This window comes from Chinchilla lanigera, unplaced genomic scaffold (assembly GCF_000276665.1).
Source record: "Chinchilla lanigera isolate Chin_1 unplaced genomic scaffold, ChiLan1.0 scaffold00020, whole genome shotgun sequence".
Taxonomy (NCBI): domain Eukaryota; kingdom Metazoa; phylum Chordata; class Mammalia; order Rodentia; family Chinchillidae; genus Chinchilla; species Chinchilla lanigera.
The window spans coordinates 16,766,112-16,791,397 of record NW_004955421.1 but is presented as its reverse complement, the minus strand read 5'-3'; the positions used below and the strand labels follow the sequence as shown (position 1 = coordinate 16,791,397).

Here is a 25,286-nt window from a genome sequence, read left to right as displayed (position 1 = left end):
TCTTTGACAATCAGAGCCGCCACCCTGCGCAACGCCTACCCACAGAGATTGATCTAGACTTAAAAACTAATGCAAGCCAGGCATGGTGGTACATGCCAGAGTGCCGAGGCAGGAGAACTGTAAATTCAAGCCCAGCCTGGGCAATTTAGAGACTTAGTAAGACGTGATCTCTAACTAAAATAATAAGGGCTGAGGATATAGTTCAGTGCAAAAGCCCTGGGTTCAATCTCCATTCCACCCCAAAAAATGAAATGCACCATTTACTGAGCATTTACTATATACCCTGGTGCACAGCAGAATGCTTCACAAACCTTAACCTTCTCCACTCCAAAAGTAAGTACTACTTGTTTCCCATTTTTAAGTTGAGGAAACTGAGGCCAAGTCATGGAGACAGTGAGCGGCAGACAAGCTGAAATATGAACCTGACAAACCAGTGCTTCCCTGTACTTGACACAGAATGTAAGGAACCCCGAGTGATAAGCAGTTGTACAGAGCACCACTTGAAGCCCAGGGCAAAACAGATGCTGCGAGTTCCTTACCAAATTCCCGCTTCTCTTTTATTTCTCAGCACCACAACCCCAGTGTCGTTTAGGCAGCAGAGTGCTCAATTAAAATATCTGCAGTTGCAGCCAAGTGCAAGCGCAGGCACCTGTCGTCCTGGAGACCCACTCGGGAGGTTGAGGCAGGAGGATCATTTGAGTTCATGACCAAGATGAAACCTCAGCTCAAAACAAACAAGCAAAGAAACAAACAAAAATTCACCACTGCAGGCTCTCTTGTTCCTGGAAGCAGCCGTGCACCGCAGTCCTGTTGACAAAGTATAAATAGACATCCATAGGAAGAGCATTCTTGCCAAAGCACAAAGGCGAATCCAGTAAGATGCATTTCATTTTAAAAAGAAGAAAGATCTTGAGAGCAGAAATCTCTTTGTCCCTTGGTCTTTAACCTCCTTCTTGCCTGGAAGTACACTTTTGATGTCCAAAGATACAGGGGCCACTCTGTGACCATCAGGACAAAAGCCATAAATTAAGATAGCAGAAGAGGGGCTGGGGATATAGCTCAGCAGCACAGTGCCTGCCTGGCAAATGTAACGTCCTGAGTTCGATTCCTGGTATCAAAAAAAAAAAATAAATAAATAAAAGATACTAGAGGAAAAGCAGGACAGAGCTCTATCTCTGAGGACTATTTTGGGTAGCTGCACCAGCACGGTAGGACTTTCTCCTAGAATTCTAGTTTTGTTAAACAGAATACCTGGTTCTCCCAACTGATTAAGCAAAGAAACTACATCTGAAGCCCTGGGTCATTCTCATAAAGGTCTACTGGACCATGGTCATGTGGTTCATTTCTCTGCACCCCAATGGCTGCTAGCGAGCCCTAACAGTAGAGCTGGAAAGCTGAGACTGAGACAGAGACTGTATCACCTGTGATGCCTAAAATAATCACAGTCTCTTTTCAAAAAAAAAAGTTGTCAACCCATGGATAAAGTCAGGTTTCTGTGCAAGGCACCCAGGTACCCTAACTGAAATAGTCCACCATGGAAAATTTCCAGTAAATGAAGAATAAAAATGCTTGATCTTCCTTTTCATTCAATACCACTAACAATGTATGGCATGTCCTACCACCTGCCAGGTCCTGTGGGATGTAGCAGACTTTCAGGACTAGACCCTGTTCCTGACCCCTGAGGATCCTGCAGTCTCAGTACATAGTCTCATGCTAAAAGAATGACTGCAGAGACAATCCCTTAAAATTGTAAGTGCTACAGGAAAATAGAGGGTGCTATGCAAATGTATCAGCAGCAGGGTAATCTAACCTAAAAACTAAATTAGAGAAATCATCTCTGAAAAAGTGACTGAGGGTATAGCTCAGTGGTAGAGCACCTGTCCTGCATGCACAAAACCCTGGGTTCCACCCCCAGCACTGCCAAAAGCAAACAACAAACAAACAACCCAAACTGAACAAAAACCAAAAACTGGTGAAGGGTACCCAGGAGTCTACACAAAGCTACTCGATCTGCCTAACTTCTGGCTACACATTAACTATTCCTTAGTGCAGATTCAACCACTTTTGAAAGATCTGCTGCAAAACTTTTTCTAATAATACCCAAGATGAGGAAAGGAAAACCCAGAATCTGAAAAGACATCTATCTAGAAAAGTCTTGCTCAGTGACTAACACTTCGGTCTGACTTGGCTGCGTAACTCCTGAGAGTTTTAGGGGGAAAGCATTTGGGCATCCCTACACAGTGCAGAATTTCATTCTCAATGTAATTTCCGCATTGCTGCCCCTGAGACCAAGCCCCCTGTGCCTGTCACCTTATCGTGGATACATTTCTCAGGAGAAGAGATTATCATGCTCTGGCTGAGAAGCTAAACAAAAGTGATGTTTTTCAAAACACATCAGTTCCCGAGACCCATGGAGTATTTATGGTAAACTGCCAACAAATATAAAACCCATAATTTCACAAAGCAGTCAAATGAGGATGAGAAATGCAAGACCCATAAAATCTTGACATCGGCAATGGAGAGCCGCAAATGGCCTTTGAGAGAAATGAGTTCAGTCCTTAAGTCTAAGAACTCTGGAAACATTGGCGCTCAGGGGATCTGATTGGATTCGCTAATTGCTTTGGCACCTGTCCCTCTCCTCTTCAGCTGGTTTGTTGAATCGTGTACTGCGGCGGCGAGAAGGCTCCCAGCACTCCTGCACCCAGATTTGCACTCTGGATTTCCAAGTACAAAGCTGCCTCTTCGATCGTTATCACCCTGTAGTTCCACTGGAGACAGAGAATTACGAACTGTCCAAAAAACCATAAACTAACTTTTATTGAGGGCTCACTGTGTACTGAGCGCTGCTTTATTGCTTTAATATTCAACACTGCAATCACCATGTTATGATGACTAGGATTTCCACCTACTTTACTGCTGAGGGAAGAGATGCTCAGAGAGGTCAAGTTGTTTGCCCAAGATCACACAGGTAAAATGTTGCCGAGCTCGGCTGCGGATCCTGCTTATTCAACTCTGCAGACTGTACTCATACACATTCAAAAGCTGCCACCCCACCCTCGAGAGCAAGTCTAGCTCAGCTCTTAGATGCTAGCTACCAACTGTAGGAATCAAGATATGGCTGAGGAAAAAAACAGAAGGAAACAACACATTCCACCTTGTTTGTTTTCTCTCAAGAAGTTTCTAGAGTGCTTCTTTTTGGTCTAACAACAGTAACTTAGGCCAAAAGCACAGTACTGAACAAATGTACTGACCATCATCTTCGTACTGTGCCAGGTACCTGGTCCATTTGATGTGGTTAGAAATGAGAGTTAAAAGATAAAGAATAGGGTCTGAAAAGAAAAGAGAAGGGGTATTTATGTCCCAGTGATGTCAAAGAAGACCCAAAACAACAAAAAAAGTTCGGAGTTCCATAAATCCCTTGGTAGCAAGCCCTGAGGCCCAGAGGCCATCCCATTAACAGATCTGATCTCATGCTAACATTGTGATCCATTAGCTCAGCTCCAGGCCCCACAGCCACCCAGACAGGTTTCTTCTCTGTCTAGCAGAAACAGCCAGATGGGAGGCAAAGACTCCTAAGCAGCGCACTGGCTGGACATATAACTGGGTCTCTCTCGTAAGTAAAGGGGCAAAAAACAGAAAACGCAAAGCACTGCAGGAAGGGATGTGGTCAGGCTTCCCAGGCCGACACCTACCCCGGTGCCCCAGTAGCCCGGTACCCTCCAAGCTTGCAAGCAGAGCCGTGGTGGGATGTATAGCAGCAGGCATAGGTGCACGAATTCCAACAGAGCTGTTAAAGTGTGAAGGGGCTGAGAAAAAAAGCAACAAACAGATGAAGATAAACCTCATCAGAATCACATAGGAGAAGGGAAGCAGACAAGTAAGGTCACGTTTTAGGCATCAGAGTGTTGGAACTCGGGCCGGGGATATAGCTCAGTGGTATAGTGCCTGCCTGTCAAGTGCAAGGTCTGGAATTCAATTCTTCACTCACACACACACACACACACAAATACCTGCAAACAGAATGCTGGAGCTCATTGTGTGAGTACCTGAGGAAACACATGAGGGTGCCAGAAATTGAGAGCAAGCTCCGAAGTGCAAAGGGTGAGGGGCGGCCAAGGAATAGTTATCAACTCCAGGAACAGTGAGCTAAGGGGTACAGGGACAATACTTAGTTCTGAACCCAGCAAATGGTGGGGTCAAGTTTTACAATGGGGAAGAATTTGTTAGGGCTTCACAGCCAGGTGCAGAGACAAACTGCAAGCATGGAATGCAGAAAGGAAAACAACAGCATATACGGTAGCTGGAAATACAGCAACTATGGCTGAGTTGAGGAAGTCACCTAGCCCATAACTCCCATTCACAGGAGGGGCACAATCTTTTACTTTTAATGCTGTTTCTGAATTAGATTTAACCTGAAATCACAGTTACACAAATAGGGCTGAATTTAATTATTCATTGAAGAATTTTACCCTGAAGCTTCGGTGTTGGACCCTACCACCAGAAATGCATCAGTAATATTTTAGATAAATCGTGTGAGTCATGAGATCATATGGAATTGCACTGTATGTTGTACGCTTATGTATGATTCTAAAAATATTAACTTATTTTAAACATCAAGAATATACCATAATTTTACAAATCTGCTTTGCGTTTACATTATGTATCAGTGTGGCATGAGTTGGAAGTGGTGGGGGGAAGGAGCCCGGGTCGCTCCCTAGTTCTGAATGGCCCTCCGTGCCTAAGTGTATGTGCAAAAGAGATGCAGTAGTTAGAAAACCGTACAGTAGACCACGATGGAAGAGAATCCAAACGAACAACTGAGGGAAAAGGGCTCAGAGGCCAGAGGTCTTGCCACGGGTAGACGGAGTCACGTCACAGAAGGCTCAGGGTGTTGTGCACAGAACGACACAAACAAATGGAAATGCCAGACAGGGGGAAATTGTGCTGCTGATGTGGAGGACTGAAAACAAGAGCTATGGTGCAAGGACAAGGTCACGGAGCTAAAAGCAAGAAGAGAGACACCCTTTTCAAGAGACACAATAGGAAAGGGCGGGGATGTACTTATGGAAAATTATGTAAGACAAAAGAGGTTGAACCAGGCAAATATTACCTCTTCTGGTAGACAAGGCTCACAGATTGCTTAAAAAATGTCTGTGTGCTAATGATTTTAAAATGATTTCAGCTTCTAAATTGCCATCAGCTAGATGAAGGAGGCAGAAAATAATTCTAAAAGTTCGATACAGTCACATCATAAAGACTGAGGCTGGGTACTCCGCAGTGCTTGAGACCTGACAAATGCTATTTCAGAGATTCCAGGGAGCGGCACAAGCCTCAGAGGGCTGGGAAGGATGAGCATGAGAGGCGCAACGAAGACCTCCTTAAAAAATGATGAGCTGAGTAATTAAAGCTCGTCTTCTTCCCTGCCATTAAGGGGAGACACAAAGAGGAAACAATCTTTTTACCATCACTTTAGAAGAACAAGTTACTAGGCAACAACCAACATACTTTTCTGGAGACATGTCACGCCAGCCCCTCCGACCGTGTGAAAAGACAGGTAGATAATGACAGATGTAATCTTACGGACTTGTGTTAGTCCCCGACTCTGTCCCTTGTGACATTCTGATCAACAGGCCAGGAAAATGCGAGGAGGCACACCACACCCTATGGCAGTTATCACTGGCGCTCTGTCAACCTGCGGACGCCGAACCAGGGATGTTCCACAGGCGTCCACCTATTATTTAATCTATCAGTGAGAGCCAACAGAGCTTCCTGTGCCCGGCACGCTAGCCTGTCATCAAGCCCCAGGGTCCCCCCATCGCCAGCTGGTATCACTTCTTCTCCCATGACCCAAGATGCAGCCTCCTAGTTCACTGCTGAAGGATCAAGACAAAAGCCCCGATGAAGGCAGAGTGACGGGATCGCGCTCCACAGCTGAGCAACCCATGCACCGCTACTCAGAGTGGATTTCTGCTTTTCATTTCATGCCACATAACAGTACACACAAAACTTCGAGGAAGAAGACACAGAACAGTTCCAGGTTTCCTCCAACTCCTAGTTAGCTCCCGGAAAGCTAAGAAACTCTTAGTCTGGAATCACCCACAGGTCTGCAATCGCAAAACCATCTCAAAGACACGAGTTGTTAGTGATGCAGTTTATTTGTTTGTTTTCTGGTACCGGGAATCGAACTCACAACCTCGCGCTTGCCAGGCAGGGCCTGTGCTGCTGAGCTAAATCCCCAGCCCCCGATGCAGTCTGAATGTCATCCTGCAGACTCCAGTTTCTGAAGAAGCAGAAGATCCCAATACAAAATTGCCAGCAACAAACAAATTATTCCTTAAAGGTCCTAGAGAAAAGGACAAGATCACCTAACCAGGCTGGGGGGAAAAAAGAAACTGTAAAACTCAATTTAATGTGCGTGCATCTAGGCCTAACTTAGTCATAAAACTCCACTATTAAATTTTTTTCTTAAAATGTTAGATCCAAGAATATAGTCATATTGTTCTAGCCTGAGAAACTCACTCGACTCAGTTTTATGGCCGCGGGCCCCCCTACCCATCCTTCTGAGTAAGGCCCGCACTATAAACATTTACAAATTTCATCTCAGCATTAGGACTAAACAATATTCATTAAGATTCCCGCCAAAGTGCAACATGTAAGTAAATCAAACCTTTGATGCCCTACTTTGCAAATTTCATGGGCCACTAGGGATAATTAAAAGGGCAATTATATAAAGTTGGTGCAGTTTTGAGAAACAAATGACATTTTCTGCTTTAAAGCACTTGATAATTTGATATTTTGCTATTAGGGCCATCATGTGTACTTTTATAGACAGGCAGCCAAATAAACAATAAATGTTCCTTAACAGCCCCTAATGATTGCCTTTGCCCAGTAATATCATTCACCATTCCAGTCCATAAATCATAGGCTAAGAGATTAAGGTAAAGATAATGAAAAAATATTAAGAAGCCATTAAGCCAGAGGAGAAGAAGAAAAAAATAAGGCTAAAAGCGCTGATTTCTTCTCTGCTCTTTTGCAAAAAACACCTAGCGAAGTCTGAGCTTCGAAGTGCTGGAGTGGGCTCAGTTTGTCACTGTGTTTAACCACCGCTCCGAAGCCAGCAAAGTACATTACAGCTCATGAAAAATACAGCGAAGAAACTGCTAGTGGCAGAAGCATTTAACTTCCTTGTTAGCAGCCTCCCCCAAGTGGCACTTTTTCACCAGCAAGTTGTTTATTATGTTCAGTGCCAGGCAAAACTGATTAAATGGGGCTCTTAAGAATCAAAGCGTTATAAATTCATGGAAATACAGCAAGCAATAAATTCCATGGAATTAAAAGCTTACTAGTGCTATTAGCATTTCAGGGTGTTTGAATTGTTAATACTGATGTGCAAAAATGATGTGCCTCAAAGACAAGGCAGACCAAGGCACCCCATGCGAGCTGCTCTAAAAAAATTTTTATCCAAGTGTCATTGGGACTTGGCAATTGTGAGAGCCGGCAGAATGGAAGAGGATGATTACCTCCAAAATTCTCAGCTCCCCTGAAAAGTCATCCCCACCACAGGGAGAAAAGGTGCCAAAGAGAGGTTTACACCCAGGAGGAAAACAAGCGTAACAATATTATGCAAAGGATTTACGGTTGGAATGAACAGAAATTCCATTTCTACAACGAAGACGGATGAGTGCTTTATCCTGTAACTTGGTCTTCGCAGGGATGGTCTTAGCCCAACATGTTACAACTGGGCTGATCTTAGCTTCTCAACCGGGCTACGAACCTCTCAAATCAGGCCCTATAAAAGCTACCAAGAGGGGCCAGGAACATCAGCGAGGTAGCTGATAAATTTCTCTGGTTGGTTATGTTCCCTCTCTGATTCTTTCTGCAGGTGTCTATAGTGTTCTTCTGAAGTGAGAAGGAGCAAAAACATGATTATTATGCATTAGGCCAACGTTACCATCGCTCCCACGTGTAAGATACCAAGTAATAATTCTGCCGCACTCATCTATTTAAAGAATACTTCTTTCCCACACAGACTTATCTCTGCATCTTTGCTGGGCAAATATACATGGGAGGGCTGTAAATTAAGGGACACTTACCAAAGACTTGCATTTGTCTTTTGCAAAAGGGACAGGGACCAAAACATGGAAGGAGTGGGGAGCCGGGGAAGGGAAGGGGATGAAAAAGAAAGAATTACGCTGTGTGGTGCACAGGTACCAACTCCCCACAGGCAAAGTAACCATCACGGACTGAAAACATATTGCAATAAAAGCACTTGTAAAAAATACTTACATTTGTTGAAAAAAGCATGAGGATAAATTTACTTCTTTCTATGAAAGAATTAGTGCTCACAAATTCTGTGTGATCTCTTGAACACACACACACACACATAATTCCGAATCTAGAATTACTAAACATCAAGGAAATAAGCAATCCTAAATTCTTAACCTAAGTGGATATTCAAAATACTTCTTTACCCACTCCAGAGTTGTCCAAAAAAGTGCTATTTTTTAAGATATCAAGAAAATTTAATTTCTTTGATGGAAGAACCCCATGTGTAATAGAATCCACTGACGGATCACTGGTACATGTGATTATCTCTGGGGCTATGTTCCACATGTGGATATAACATTTGTACTCACTGAAGCTGTCTGCTGCCTCCCCACAGAGAGACAGAGCCTGCTCATGTACCAAAAAATAGAAAGGAGACAAAGAGGAAAAACCTTACAGAGACAAACTCATATCCATTAATGCACTTTCACGGAGCTGAAGCACAAAGCCATGGATAGTTACAGGACCACCAACTTAGAGGGTGTTGGGACTGTTAAAACTGCTGCGCAGAAGCAGTTCTGCCCCTCACACCTACTATGTGCACAAAATTGGCCAAAGAGATGAACAGATTGTTCAGGTGCTCATAAAAGCTTTACAGTCTCACTGGGGAAATAATTATGGAGCACCCATTATATATTCTAAAACAGGAATGGAAAGATTGTTAAACGACAGGTTCTCAATCCACTGGGATTTTAAGAGTGACTTTAAGAGAAGGCATATACACCCAGAGAACAGTCCTGAACAAGCAGAGTATTATATCCAGGCTCAATCTTCACATACAGAACAATGGGGGAAGGGCTGTGGGACGGAATCACTAGTGACAGGAATAAAGTTCCAACCAACAGATCACTGGGGAAATTTACTTAACAATGACAATGAGAATGTGCATCATTTTCTCTTGGCCCTGCCCTCTGCATCACGGTTAGGTAAACTTTATTGCCCACATGTGGTCCTATGTGAGAAAGGTAAGCAAACCAATGACACCTGCTACATGCACCCACAGGCCTTGCGTTAGTCCATTAGCCTTTTATATGCATGGATTCATCCAACTTCAGGTCAAAAATATTTTTTTAAAAGAACTGCATCTGTACTGAACATAAATGTACTTTTTTCTTTGTTATCCCTTAAAACTACAGAATAACAACTATTTACCCAGCATCAACATTGTGCTAGATTGTATAAGTAATCTAGACATGATTTAAAGGATATAATATATCTAGATTAGTTACATAGTTATATACAGTTACACAGTTATACAGCTATGCAGTTATATATTGATACTATGCCATTTTATATAAGGGATTTAAACAACCTCAGATTCACGTATCTACAGGATTCCTGGACCAGTCCCCCATAGATAATGAGGGGTGACTGTGTTGGGGTAGGCACAAACAGCAGGACATAACCTCACTTAAACAGAGAAGACCAGCAAGTTTCCATGCATGTGTCCCACACTTCCCACTGGCCCTCCGCAGTCTTCTCATACTGTAGCCTCTTCAAAACTCATACTGTAGCCTCTTCAAAACTAGAAATTCCTCTCTCAGTCCTAAATGACTAGCAATGCTTTGTGATTCAATGGTTATACCAAAAAGACACCAATATTGATGGCTGTTGGTAATTCACTGGGATAAAGAAATACACAGCCCCTTATTAAAATGTCACATGGTTTGGGGTGATTTTGGGCTAGAATTTAGAATCCACAGAGATCCCAAAGTGGTTCTGCTGATAACTCTGCAAGTGTTGCATATTTTCCAGAACCGCTCAGTTCTAGCTTATTTCCAGGTCTGCGGACAACTGTACCGTGGCCATGGCCATGGCCTTGATCCAGTAGTAGTATATCTATCAATGGGCCAAGGATTTAAACTCAGTTTCCAAGAAATACCTGCGATGAAGTGCTGGGAAGGGGAAGTTAGACTAAGAACCAAATGGTAAATTATTTTTCACTTGCCACTGTCCCTCTTCCGGGATCCCTGGCTTATATGACACAGTGGATCTGACCCTAATGCCACTGTAACCGAATTTGACTCCAACCTCTAGTACACGCCCCAAGCCCTCACCCAGTCCCCTTCTTCACTTGGCCATAAATTGAGCTGCTTTCCTCCTACCTTCAATCTACCCATCTGTGTCAAGTTCAAGACCCCTAGCGACCATGCTTTCCAACACAAAAGTCTGCTGGTATTTTTACCACAAGCAACCTTCACCACTCTTCCCTGAATGCATCCCCAGGCTGTTTCTATTATTACTTCCTGGGAATGAAGTTTCTGATGGCAAAGTCTGTGCCTGAATATAAACACCCTCTGCTACTAAAGGGAGTGATGCTGTGCTCATAATAGGGCACAAGTCGTGCAGCCTGCTCATGCCCTCGTATTGGAATGGCTTTGCCCAACATCTCTAACCTAGGCGCCAACAAAGCCCTACTCTCTACAGAAAACTCAACTCTACAGCCACCTCCCTCAGGAGTCTTTTACCACTCTTCTCAGGTAGCTGAGCCCTCTCCAAAATTCTTTTGGATTCAATATTCACACCAAAAGGAACTTCCATATAAGGACTGGTGGCTTCTCTACCATGTTGTGACTCCCTGAAATCTGCAGAAATACTTCATTTATCTTGGCATTCCCAGGCCTACAGAACCTAGAAGATAATGAATTCTCTGCATTTACCAATTTTAACTGGGCTTCAAACAAGAACCAGAAGTCAGAGGTAAGTGAAAGGTCAATTCTCAAGGTGCGCAAGCTTAGTAAGATCCTTCATTAAGGTTCTTAGAAGGAATAAGGTCCTTAGAAGTACAAGACCTAAGGTCACCCTTGGACAGCCAGGACAACTGGTCAACACCTTCACTGAGCTCATGGAGTACCTCACCACAAAAAAGGCAGTCTTGTAAGGAATCAGATCAACTAGGAAGAAAGCAGAGGAAAAAATGAAAAAAAGAGGCTTAGGTTGAGTAGAGGCAGCCCTAGATCTAACCCACTCAGTGACATAATCAAATAAAGTCTCTTTTGCTTAAGCCAATGTAGGTTAAGTCTTTTGCAACATACACCTAAAAAATATTATCGATGATGCACTAACATGAAAATCCAATAGAATTATCATTGCATGATACAAACTGTACAGAGACCAGGTCAAGGAACAGGTAGATCTAGCTTGAATCAACTGTTTCTTATCACCAGGTTTTGAAATCAATCAGCAATCTTATCTGATTTTCACTTTTACTAAAAGCAAGAATTTAAAGGAGCCATCATCAAAATCCAGTGTATGATTGATTTTTCAGCAGGGCTTGCTACCCTTTCTGGTAGTCACAGTTTGTTCCTGGACACTGCACTTATGGGGATATGTTACTCATACATCCATGACACACAGCGCAAAAAGGGCAAGCAGAAAAAATACATTCTGCCCCCAACCAAAAGCTTCTCTTTCTCTAAAACAGCTACTGTTCCTAGCTTCTTGTTTCTCTCTTTCAAAAATTATTCTACACATGCATAAATAACGTAAGTGCTTTGTATGGATATTTCTTTTTTTCCTTTCTGTCCAAACAGGTCACCTAACCGCATATACTGGAGGGATTTCCACAGCAGTTCATATGAGTCTATGTTCTTATTTAATCACTGCGAAATGATGTTCCTCAAGGACTCTCGCCCCCACCCCAGGGATAGACCATAACTTATCAATGCCCTCCTGATGGATATTTAGAAAAAAATGTCATTGATTTTGCTCCCACAAACATAGCTCCAAGTTACATCCCTGTACACAAGCCTTCTACCAACTGGTTAGGTATTAATCCTAGACCCAACAGTCAGTTTTTTCCCACTGCATCTGTGAACTAGCAGAGTCAATAAATTGGCTGGCTGGGAAAATAAATCCCCATTACCTTCTCAAGTACACCACACCTGGGCCTCCCTTTTCCTGGCATTTTTCTGATAGCGTCAGATGAACAGGTGTCCCTGAGAGACACTGAAGACAGAAACCAGGGAGGCACAGTTCTGGAACATTAGCTGACACCCACTACTACAGAAACCCAGCAACCAGGTAAACAACCAGGTCAAGTATTTCCCAGCAGGCTTTCTTTTGTTGTTGTTGTTACAAAATAATACGTTGTATGGATGTAGGAGAAAATAACTCAGGCCTCCATCCAACGGTACAGGTGAGGCTTCAAGTACGTGCCACATGCCTGGAGTCACAGGTGGTGCACACCACAGGCCCCCCGCCCTGCAGACAGCCGAGCTCCCTTCCTCTCGTGCTTATGTCTCCTTCGCTTTTTCCCAGTCCTTCTCCACCTTCAATATATCCTGGGGCTCTCTGTCAGCCTGCTTTCCTTCAGTCTAATTATTCTTTAATCTTAAATAATATAATAACTTTGACAGTTTCATTTATAGTTAAACCATACTAATTTGAACAAATGATGAGTAGACACAGCACAAAATAACAAGCCTGGAAAAATCAGCAAACGCCAAAAGAGCCAATGATCAAAAGGAAATACAACTGTTGCACTACCAAAGACGCTTTTATTTTTATAAGAGATTTCTGCAGACTCGTGAGCAGGTAGGAAACAGTGACACTTGGCTCCTTTCTAATATTCTGTGTGCTTTCTAAGCTATAGGGTTACTTCCTTCCCATGAACTCCACTGATGATGTTTTCTGAACAAAATATCAGGATGGCATGGTAAGTTAAAGGCATTCTGAGTAAGGAAGAGGTTCACAAAGTAGTCAACAAGCTCTGATTTGCCAATGTAATTGAGAACCTTTGAGCTCTCCAGTTAGGAAGAGAAAAAAACCATGAAGCTCATTCTATCCTTTAAACTCCGGGTTGTCGTGTGACCCAATCTTCCTAGCCCACACCTTTAGGGCTCTCCCAGCATTCCAGTGACTTAGCCAATGCTCACTCTAGGAGGAGATTTCGCACCTGCCATCCAGGCACCAGGATGAGCTCAGTAGTAGAGCGCTTGCCTAGCATGCAAGAAGCCCTGGGTTCCATCCCGAGCACCCTGAACCATCCATCAAAGACTGCTCCTAATTTGAACACCTCAGCATCTCCTGAAGGCCTTCCCTTCCTTGCCTGTCCACTGTCAACCTTAGAAAACCAATGTGTTACCGCTTGCTGGGTCATCTGCAACAGCGTCTGCCGTGTTCACCTGCCCCACCCCAGCCTGTCCTGTCTCCTCCTCACACCGGCCTCACCTCTCTTTTGGGTGCCACATGTACATCTCCACCTGGGAGACCTTACACTGCCATTTCTACATGCAGGCTCCATCCCTAATCCTTGTCTCACGACTTCCTTTCTTCCCTCCCCAACAATCCCCTGCTCTGTCACTCTACCATGGCCTAGCAAATTACACTGGACAATGCTCGTAGTCAGTGCTTCTCATCTGGCCTCTTGGGGGACACTTGGGGATATTTCTGGTTATCAGGCATGGGTGGGGGAACAGTGGTACTGGCACCTAGACGGCAAAAGCTGCAGCTGCTGCTAAACACGCTACAAAGCACAACCCAGCTCCCCAACTGCCCAGTCCCAAACGTCAATAGCGCTGAGGCTGAGAAACTGTAGAAAATATCCAGGACTGTAGCGGTCAATCCTAAGCTTGTTAGCCAGCTCTGTTACGTACGACCTGGTGTATCTAGCAAGGTGGGACCAGTGAAGTGAACTGTGATATACCTACCTGTAGCTATAAAGTAAAAGGACGGTTCCTATATGTCAACTGTTACAGAGAGAAACCGCCAACATATTTTTAAATTGTTTAAAGTAGGAAAAATGTAGTACAGTTCTGCTACGATAAAACTGAGATGTGTCTATACCAAATTGTCCAATAAAAATATAATGGGAATCACGAATGTAATTTAAAATTTTCTAGTAGATACGTTTTAATAAGTAAAATGAAGCAAATGAAATTAATTTTAATGGTGTATTTTATTAAATCCAATATATCGAAAATATTATCATTTCTACCTATAATTAAGATGTGAAATTATTACATATTTTAGAGTTGTTTCCGCCCCAAAATCTGGGGTGGAAATTCCATGTCACATCATACCTATGAGGCAGGGCTGTTCATTCTCCCCAGCTTGCGGATGGGGACCATTGGCTAAGAGGGTGAAGACCGGGCCCAGAACTGGCATCCAGACTCGGCCTAGGCTTACTCCAAGAAAGTACCTTGCTGGAGCTGGGGGAAGCCCAGTACAAAACAAGCCACACCTCTATCATGTTGGCATACGAAATATTTAATTTTCCATTAAAACTGGCCCTGCTTTGCAATAGTAGTGACAGGGACTGGGAAAGAACAAAGAGCAACATGGTTTCCCAGTGGGTTCCTGTGAATGGGGATAACCAGAAAGAAAGCAGGTTCCTGTGAATGGGGATAACCAGAAAGAAAGCTGGCCATCGGGAACCACAGACCTAACCCTATATTCTAACCCAACCTCCCTGGGCAGTGAGAACAGAGAAATCTTGGCAGGGCTGGAAAGGGAGAGGAAGTGTACATTCCTTTTAATGCCCTCCCCCCTTTTAACACATTTAGGGATGGAAAAGAGCCAGCTGGTTAGGTTCAGAGATAACAGAGTAGGGGCTGGGGATTTAGCTCAGCAGCACAGCACCTGCTGGGGATTTAGCTCAGCAGCACAGCACCTGCCTGGCAAGCACGAGGTCGTGAGTTTGATTCCTGGTAACAGAGTAAACACCCAGGGAAAGGCATGACCCCAGTGTTTCTCTCCTGAGCTCAGTCTTCAGCAGCACCCTACCTAGCTGTGCAAATGGGAGACACTCCCTGAGTCCACAGGTCTGACTGCTTCCCCGGACAGGCACTGCCCAGCTTCACCTCTGTTTTTTTTTTTTCTTTATTTATTTTTTTGTTTGTTTTGTTTTGTTTTGTTTTGTTTTTTGCGGTACCGGGGATCGAACTCACAACCTTGTCCTTGCCGGGCAGGCACTTATGCCACTGAGCTATATCCTCAGCCCCTCAGCTTCACCTCTGGATCACACGGCAGAAGGATACTGGCTCACTGGCTAAGGGGCTGAAAGTGAAGCTGCTCTCATGGGAAGCACATGTCCTGTGTGACAGTGCTTCCCATGTGTGATACAGAGACCACTGAACAGATCTGGGGGAACACTGTTTTCACGTTAGCTGCTAAGGATCACACAGCAACAGCAGAAGGAAGAATAGCAGCCGCAGCTGGCTCTCACAGTGCTAGGAGCTTCCTGCAGATTGGTCAGTTTACCTTCACTACAAAACAAGGGGCATCATCGACCCCATTCACAGAAAAACTTTTCTTTTACGTTCACTGACATCCAGGGCACCATAGCACTCTAATGACTTGGTGAATGAAATACACCTTCCAGTGCTTTGTGAACACTGGTCTAGCAGCTCCCAAAGGTGGGATCCCTTAATTTCTCTCTCAGAACCATGGCTTCCTTCATGTCCCCATCCTTTCAAGCTCTGGCTACTCTGAAAATTATGAACAATTTAAAAAAGAAATGTAAACAGCCTAAAGAAACAAACAAAACTTCCAGACTCTACTTATAAACAAAAAAAACTGAAAAAAAAAAAATTAGATACTTTTTCTCTTATGATTTCAGTGATAAAACTCACTGTTGTTCAAGCTGAACTGAAATGAACACTCTCATCTAGTACTGCCAGGAATGTAAACTGGTGGCATTTAAAAACTAAGATGGCGGGGCTGGGGATTTAGCTCAGTGGCAGAGTGCCTGCCTGGCAAGCACAAGGTCGTGAGTTCGCTACCCAGTACCGGAAAAAAAACAAACAAAAAAAATTAAAAAACAAAAAAACAAAAAACAAAAACTAAGATGGCAAGACATGGAAAATATGTAAGTTCCATAACTTTTTTTCTCCCAATTCTAGGGGTTGAATCCAGGGCTTTTGGACTGAGCTGCATCCTGAGCTTTTAAAAAGTTTTATTTATTACATTTTTGTAATAGTGAGGCGAGGTCTCACTAAGCTGCCCTGGAGTTGCTAAGTTTCCATCCTCTTGCCTCAGCCTCCCAGAGTGCTTTAACTTTCCTCACTGTGATATCCTCTTCTAGAATATATGAAAATTAACAAACATGTGGGTATGGATGCACCCATTACAACGTATTAGAGAAGAACTAAACACAGTCTCCAAACTCAGCACTGATGAATAGTTAGATTTTATTACATGAAAAAGGATGATGTAGTATGCAGTTGCTCAGCGGCACAGCGCCTGCCTGGCAAGTGTAAGGTCATGAGTTCGATTCCTGGTACCGGAAGAAAAAAAAAAAAGAATGCTTCCTTGGCTCTGCATGTTGAAAATGGCAGAGGGCTTGCTGCATCTAGTATGTACGGGGCCCTAACTGGATCCTAGGACCACCAAAAACAGGGGTTACTTCATGAAAAAGGAAAATTCTTAGTGTGTAATATGAAATTTTAAAAATATGTAATTCTATGTATTTCAGGACTGCAATTTTGTTAAATATATGCACTTTCAATGAAAAAAGGAAGGAAATATATATGCTATTCTCTGGATAAGAAGTGTAAATATTTTTCTATTTGTTTACTATCACTTAAAATCACGTGTAGTGGGCTGTTTTTACATATACAATTAAAAAAACAAGTTCATAAGAACTTCCTATTCTAATAGAATATACACATATATATCTTCAATATATAATATACACATAAATATGAAATTATAATGCATGCATAACTCATAATGTTATAGTAAGAACTTACCTAGTAACACTGTATGCCTCTTCTGATGACAATTCTACATGGCTAAGTATTGTAATCTCCCAGGAGATATAGAAAGAATGTCAACCCTATTCCAGAACTAGAGGGAATCAGATTTGAGAGCATAAGCACCCTAAGAACAACAAGCCGAACATCAGTCTCCTCTTCCAGGCTGAGTGCATGTCACATAGAAGGAATTCATGTGTATAACTCGGTCACACAAGGACAGGGCATACACCTAAACTCTCACGCTATACAAAACTCAACTACTCAAAATACGCAAGTAGTAGTCAACCTGCAAAGAACTGTGACTTTCTACATACCTTCATCAAATGCTGCAGCTTTGTTTAAAAGCAAAATCAGGCTTTAGAGAAAGGAGAAAGAGGCGGGGTCGGGGAGGGGCAAAAGTGGACCTTTTCTGAGCTAAACATTTTTAGCTGACGCTTTTCCTACTTCATATTTTGAAACACTTGCCAATTCCCTTAACACAGTTTGGAGAAATGAAATCCACAAAGGGCCATCTACATAAAAAGTAAATTTTGGGGCTGGGGATTTAGCTCAGGGGCACAGTGCCTGCCTGGCAAGCGCAAGATCGTGAGTTTGATTCCTGGAAATAGAAAAAAAACAAACAAACAAAAAAAGTAAATTTTGGCTTTCATTTTATTATATTTTTAATAGGCAGCCATTTAACAGGCAAATTTTGATGTTTCTACTTCTTTGAGGCATTATAGCACAAAAGGAAGGAAGGGGTGTAGTGGAAAAACCGGGGACTGGCTCCCAACATGGCCAGGGACAGTGACACAGTGGCAGAGCGTGCATCATTTCCTTTGCTAGGTCTCAGCTCCATCGTTGGTAAATTACGAGAAGCAGGCTAGAGAAGTCTGATCTTCCCTGATGTTCTCTGAATCTCCAGATCTAAGCACATTCTGCTGAGAGGCCACTTGAAGACTGCAGAACAGATGAGGTCATCACTGCCAAGGAAAGGGTGGGGTTCCCCCAGGTACACAGCTCAGTTTTGAACATGGTGAACTCACCGGAACTAAGTGTTTGCCTCATCAATGAATGACTTACTACTAAGGTCTGGCCAAGATGAGAATTTAAGTTTTCTACTCTATAAGCTGTAAGTATTTTCTAATTTTCCAGGGTAACCTTGATGAAACTCAACTTGAAAATTTGCAGACACAACAACAAACAAAGTACACTAATGGCTTGCTCTGGGACAAAAGAATCCATGATGCTTGGGATACTAAAACAACAGGAGTAGGAATGGCTCTCCCACAGAAGGACTCAAGGTTCCATTCTCGCACATTGCAAATCTAGCTGGGGATGGAGGAAAATATCAAGAAAGAATTCGGGTCACAAAGAAAAATGCCTCGCAAGTTACTGTCTAGAACTGCTATAAACAAAGTTGATACAAACTGTACCACGTGTGATTCTGGAACACACACTCAGTGCCAAGGAATGATGTGATATGCCTCAGACTGATTTTAATATTACTTACGAAGGTGGGAGACACTGGTAATCTACATCTCAACATTCTTTTAAAAGTAATTTGAGGCACTATACTGTCTGGAGACACTTAGCAGACACGGGCAATCAACAGAACGGAGAACAATCTACATACCTAGCACCATAGAAACAGACAACAAACTGGCTGTAGGTACAAGGAAGACCTAAGACTAAGTCTAGAAATAAGAAGTAAAAATTTGGAAAATACTCATGGTATTTTAAGGAAAGGAGCTGGAAACAAAAGTAAGATCTACAATACAACTGCACACAAGCATTTCTATTAAAAAAAATGGGAGAATATAGGAAAAAGGGAGAATTACTTGTTTACGTGCAGTTACCAATGGAATTTTTCTTCCCATGTTTTTTTTTTTTTTTTTTTACTTTCCAAATTTCCTTTAGTGACTTTTTTTATAATGGAAAAATTCAGTAGCACATTTATAACAACCACAAAGAGGGATCTTTTCCTCATCCAACATCACCTTAATAATATGCAGTGCCCAAATACTTCTAGGATCTGTCTTTCATTAGTTTATCTGCCATTTCCTAGAGGTTTGAAGATCTGAGACATGCTCAGAAGTCCTGAAAATGTTCAACTGTGTTTCAGCATTTTTGAACAAACCAGAAACTCTGATGCTCTTAGTTAATCTGAGAGGTGGATGAGCCCATCAAAGACTACCCAGATTAGTATAAGGTAAAGGTGACAGACAGACTTGTGGCTCAAACTAGTACTTTACTAATCCACAGACTACGTTAACCACAACAAGCTGTGATGCACTTTAGATGATTAAAATCAATATAGTCTAAGGTAGAAATATAGATGCATCCTCTCTTTCCCCTGCCTTTTATTTGAATTCCAAACTGACAATCCACCGGATTAGACAACGGGGGGAACGGAACAGAGTGCACAAGAGTCCTCTGCTTTTCTCTCATCACGGACCGCCCTGTGACACAAACTTCACAAACGAGGGGTGGAAGGCTAGCGGCAAATATGGTAACCTTAAAAAAACAGGAAAAAATGATGGAAGCCACTTAATTTCAAAACACATGGGTAGTTACATGGAGTCAGGTAGTGTTAGGGAATTAAGATTCCAATACTTTGGTCTCTAGTTAAGGTCATCAATGGCATATACATAAACAAACCCCATGGTCATTCCTTTTTCATCATTTTTTTTTTTACCTCTTAACATCTGACACACTGACTATCCTCTGAAACCCTTTTCTGGATAGGCTTCTGGTTTCCCAAGCCCTACTTTTCCCATCTTTGGCTTTTCCTTCTCATCATCCTATGCTCAAAACTTTTAGTAGTACTGGCTTCAGAACACAGACTTCAGAGTCCTTCTCTTGTTTTTCTACACCACCGCGTCTTTGGTGTGCTCATCCAGTTTCATGCCCTCACTGATCACTTACATGCTGCTGCAGTCTCCACTGATAGCCCCCTAACTAAAGTATTTCTAGAGCTACATATCCAAATTCCCACACTGACATCTCAACCTGGGTGAATACACAGCTCCAATCTCCAATGCCTCATCTTCCCTCTTCCACCCAACACTGTCCACCCCAGGGGCTCCCTACTTCAGCCAATGGCAGTGCCACTTTTGGCAGCTGCTTTTAGCCTTCAACCTCACTTCTCTGTTTCTCCCTATAAGAACCCACCAGTCAGTCCTGGTGATAAAACCTAATTGCTCAGACAAAAGGCTTGCAGTCACTCATGACTCAGCTCTTTCAATCTCCGCACCTTTACACTAGAAAATTTTCTGCCTATCCCTTATATAAATTCACAGTTTAACGACTGCTAACCACCTCCACTGCCATCAGGATCCTGGTCAACATCATCTCCCTCTGGGATTACACAGAGGCCTTCTAACAGATCTCCCTGCTGTAGTGTCACCCATCTACAGTCCATTTTCCAAACAGTGTCCAGACTGATCCAGCTAAAGTCGGAGTCACTTACTGCCCCTTTTTAAAAACATTTAAAGGTTCCACTTCACTACAAGTACAACGAGCTTCAATGTCCTTCTCAGTCCGGCCCTGATACTTCTAGACCTTGGCTCCTACCACTCCAACCCGAGATGGCCTTGGTTCAGATGCTGGCAGACTGGGTTTATTTAGAACACCCCCATCTCTGTTCAAGTGTCATGGGCTTGACAGTAAGACCTACTTGGATCACGCTGTTTACAGGTGCAGTCTCTCCCTCCGACCATCTTACCTCCCTTATCCTTCCGTATTTCCTCCAGAGCACCTATCAGCGTATGTTTATTTATGATGTTTCTCTCCTTTCCACCTCTTAGGGTCATGAGCAGGTTAAGTAGCTGTTGTGCACTGCTGTATTCCCACCATTGCAAGCAACACTGTCCACAGAAATGTGAGGCCTACCCATGGTTCACAGGGACAATATTTGTAAAAATTAAAAGGTACAGCTCCAATGACCTTTAATAATTTATTTCACCCAATACATCCAAAAAGACCCTTTCAATATATAATCCACAGAGAAATATTTACAAACATTTCTTATTCTTTTTCCATGCAAAACTGGGAAAACACTCCCTGAATTTAACACTTAGAGCACATGTAAGTTCTTGCTAACCATACTGCAAGGGCTCAACAGCCACGTATGGCTACTGGCTCCCACATTAGACAGGGCAGAGCAGACATTCAGTAACATGTGTGATTTGACAAATAAAGCCATCAGCACAACCTACAAGATCAATTCGTTTCTATTGCAAAGACAGTGCTCTTGTGCTTAAAAAAACTTTACATACACATAAAATCATTACTATATGGGGTGTACTCTTGAATTTTTAAAATTGTACTGCACTTTATGCTGTCCCATTTAAAAACAGTTTTGAGGACAACCCACTGAGTGGATTCCCTAATTCACAAATTGGTCCCAATGCTCACTTTCAAAACCACCAGTCCAAATCAACTTCAAAGTATGTCATGTGTAGTGATTGGATTTCACGACCCTTCCTCTGGCCGCCAGAGACTGCTCTGGAGTCTGTGAGGCGAACAGACCAACCTTGAGAGAAGAGAGGACCGGAGGGAAAGATGGGCTCTTGACACTACTGTACCAGCCCACAGACTGCAATAACCTCAGTCCACCCGGTGATGCCAGTTTGCTTTTTTAATTAAAAGCAATTTTATATAACTTATCACACTGTTGGATAGTGAACCAAACATATAATTACTTTTAATTATATGCTCCATACATACTAACATACAAAACTCAATGGGAGAACGGCATGATTTTCGTACTTCAAAAAGAATAGGTTTCAATAGAGTAGAAAGAGTTCATGGTTTGCATTTTTCTGCCATCACCCTTTATCCAGAGGCCTTAGAAGTATTATAGTTCGGATCAACAACAAAGAAAAACAAACAAATGATTAATCTTCATTTCATACGTACAAAGTCCCAATCACCAGTAGTCTTTTATGAAAACCGCACTATCAAACATCAGGTCCAAACTCAACCCTAGCAGAACTATTACTACAGGTATCAACTCGTAAACTAGGATTCTGTCCTGGATGTGCCTGTGAGGTCCTGCCTGGGCATTACTAATACTGAGGAAGAATGCCCACAAGGTTAACACGAGCATGCTAGCCTTTAGGGGGCTTTGTTCTTGTATACTTACACACCACGTTTTCAGGCTTTGCACTGCCAAAGCAAGGTAGTATTTCCCACACCTCTGTGACGTTGACAAGTTGCCACCTAATGTGAGGACTTCTGAAAATGCTCAAGGTGAAGAGCTGTGAAATGTGTGCCCTTGGCAGATGGAACAGCAAAAACATCATTGAAAAGCACAGATAAAACCATTTGTTATTTGGTTTTGTATTTTTGATTGTTCACTGTGCAAAATATGGCTACTTGATAATTGCTGCAAATATTGTCTTTACTCCTAAATATGCCTTCATGTACATTTCAACAAGTGACTTCTGCTGGAAAACGAACTCTATTGAGCATATTTCTCTGGAAATCAATATTTAAAATTTTTTTTCTTTCAAACTAACATTCAAAAAGAGACAGCTCTTGTTTACAGAGTAACTTCGTTTAGCATTATGGCTAACAATGTTTAAAAACAGCTAACTTAAAATGCAAACATTTAAATTCGGAAGTTTAACTGTTGAGAGGCCACATCAATTCTGTGGAAATACCCACGGCACAAAAAAATATAATTTCTTTCCTGAATTCTGTCCCTTCTTAGGATACAGTATGCCACTACCCTACTGGATTTAGGAGTAAGAACTTATAAAATTTAAGCAAGTTAGACTTTTACATGTCTCGAGTGAAGCTTGAAAGCATGATGCTAAGTGAAAGAAGCCAGTCGAAAAGGCCACCTAGTGCAGGATTGCACTTATATGAAAGATTCAGAGTAGAACGATCTATGTGGAGAGAAAGTAATTAGTTATTGCCAAGAGGCTGAGCGGAGGGAAGAGTGGTAGATGACTACTAATTAATAGGAGGGTTTCTTTTTTCGTGGGTGAGGAGTCCTTCTAAAACTAGTCAAAGTAGTTGCAAACTCAGTGAATGTACTAAAACCCAGTGAATGGTATTTTTTTAAATTGGTGAATTATACTGTATATAAATTAAAATCTCCATAAAGTTGTTAACAAAAAATCACCACGCTCAGTAATATTCACATCAGAATTGCTCGGAAAGGTACAAGAAAATCAAACTGATCACAGATAGCTTCTGTGTAACTGTGAAGTTACAACCCTGGAAACCTCTTTTGCCCTTATAGAACCCATTGTCATAGCAACATTTCACCGTCCTAATACCATCACTCCTGTACATCTTCCCTTCTATAACATAAACTGTGAGGATGGAGACTATGTCCTTCTTGCACAGTGGTTATGACCTTAGCACCTAGCACAGAACCACCAGTAAACGACTGTGGTGAGAACTGATGTGTATAAACGTAAACTGTAAGGGCTGGGGATTTAGCTCAGCGGCAAAGCGCCTGCCTGGCAAGCGTAAGGTCGTGAGTTCGGTTCCCGGTACCAGAGAAAAATGAAATCAAACAAACAAACAAAAAATAAATAAATGTAAACTATAGGGATAAAAGCACGAATGAGATTATCGGATTGGAGCATCTCAGCTAATCAAGAAGTTGTGTCCTAATTAAACTGTGTTCTAATTGAATTCTCCAATTTGTCTTAGGTTCCTGGCCATCCAAGTTTCCCAACAGCCTCTGACGCTTACTGAAGCCATATAACCCTAAGGTCACCAATTAAGTCACAAGAAGTATGATGTATACAATTTAAAAGAAAATGACTTGGTTTGGACTTCTCCATGGCACAGTAATGACCCAGCTTCACCCAGGTGGATAAGGACAGAGCCCCAAGGGTAGAGAACACAAGGGCAAAGAACCTGTCCGGCCAAACTAGACTGGCCAGACTCCTCTATGAGAAAAACAAATTGCTACTTTATTGAAGTTATTGCATGTTGGGGCCTCTCTGTTACATCAGCCTAGTCTCTATCCCAATTGTTTTAATTCAGATGAGGGTGTTGTTTGTTTTGCAGACAAGAGCATTTGAACGCTTAAAAGAGTTGGCTGATCTGCCCCTTCCTGCCAATATGGTGACCTGACAACTCAGTGAAGACCTTCCCACAAAGCATCATCAAACAACTTCATGAATTCATAGATAATTCAAATGCTGAAGGCTATTTTTAAAAAACGATCATTTTGAATGGGGTTAACTTAAAATTGTTACCATCATTAAATAAACAGTTCAATCATGCAAATATATACTTTGAAAGGAAGCATTTTATTTCAAACACCTGAATACTATTTTAGTTTTATTTTTAATCAAGAAGTAAACTGTCATATGTAACCCATAATGAATGAAATGTTTATGTGTATCATAGGACCTTCCCATACCCATGAAACAGCTCAAACTGGGGTTGGAAGAAAAATGGCAGTAAGTAAACAGCCTTTTAGATTGTTTAACTCCCTCGCAAATAAGTTGACCATTAGAAAAAAACAATATGTTAAATGTGAAGCTTCAGTTCAAGATGCCTGGTGTTTAAAAATAACATTTACCTGTAATCATAGAACTTTATCTCTCATTGCCATTCAGAACTCAATATAAAATGGTAAGTTTTACAAGTTGGGTTTGAATTTTAAGCAAATGTGGGAGTGAACTGTCAGGGGTGAAATGGGGAGGGAGAGCAGGGAGAAAAAGCCACGTAAAACTTTAAGAAATCATCAAGCCGCAACAGCCAGGAGAGAATCAGGTCAAAATACTCAGGACTAGAAGTTCTCTTTTTGGTTTCTATCGTGACATTCTCGATGACCCCAGCTAAGTTACAGCTTTCTCTGTTTGTAAAGCAGGGATTCTAATAATTGCCAGCTACCTTTCTGGAATGCCAGCAACCAGACCCATTTTGTAAAGTGCTCTGATCTACTTGGAAGAAAATTGTTATATCACTATCAACTATGATGACTGTTATTTATGATTTTTCAAGCCTTTGAATCTAAATTTTAAAAATAGCTTTATCTGGTTTTCTACATTTGCTGGCCACTTTAATGCATATAACCAGTTCTTCCCATGGTGTTTATTTGGCATATTTATTTGCATCCATACTGACTGTTAATGACTTCTAGACTGCAAATCTGGGGTGTGGTATTTATGAAGAAGCCCTCAGCACCTGATACCTAACCATTTTTCTTGTAGTGTAAAAGGCGGGCTATTTTCTGTCCATCACTGGTTTAAGGATTGGCAGGAAGAAATACTAACTACAACGTTCATTTAATACATCTTTTAT

General features: G+C 42.1%; 1 protein-coding gene across 8 annotated transcripts in view; it reads right to left on the bottom strand.

Annotated features, from left to right (window-relative positions):
• The window catches only part of Foxp1 (forkhead box P1), a 480,479-nt gene that overhangs the window by 284,526 nt on the left and 170,667 nt on the right, over positions 1-25,286 (bottom strand). Inside the window, exon 1 of one of the 8 annotated variants that reach the window (XM_005383778.2) lies at positions 12,191-12,285. The exons of the other annotated variants lie outside the window; for them this stretch is intronic. The gene's annotated coding sequence lies outside the window, so the exon portion shown is untranslated. Of the gene's footprint in view, positions 1-12,190; positions 12,286-25,286 lie in introns of those variants that run through there. 8 annotated transcript variants of the gene reach the window in all.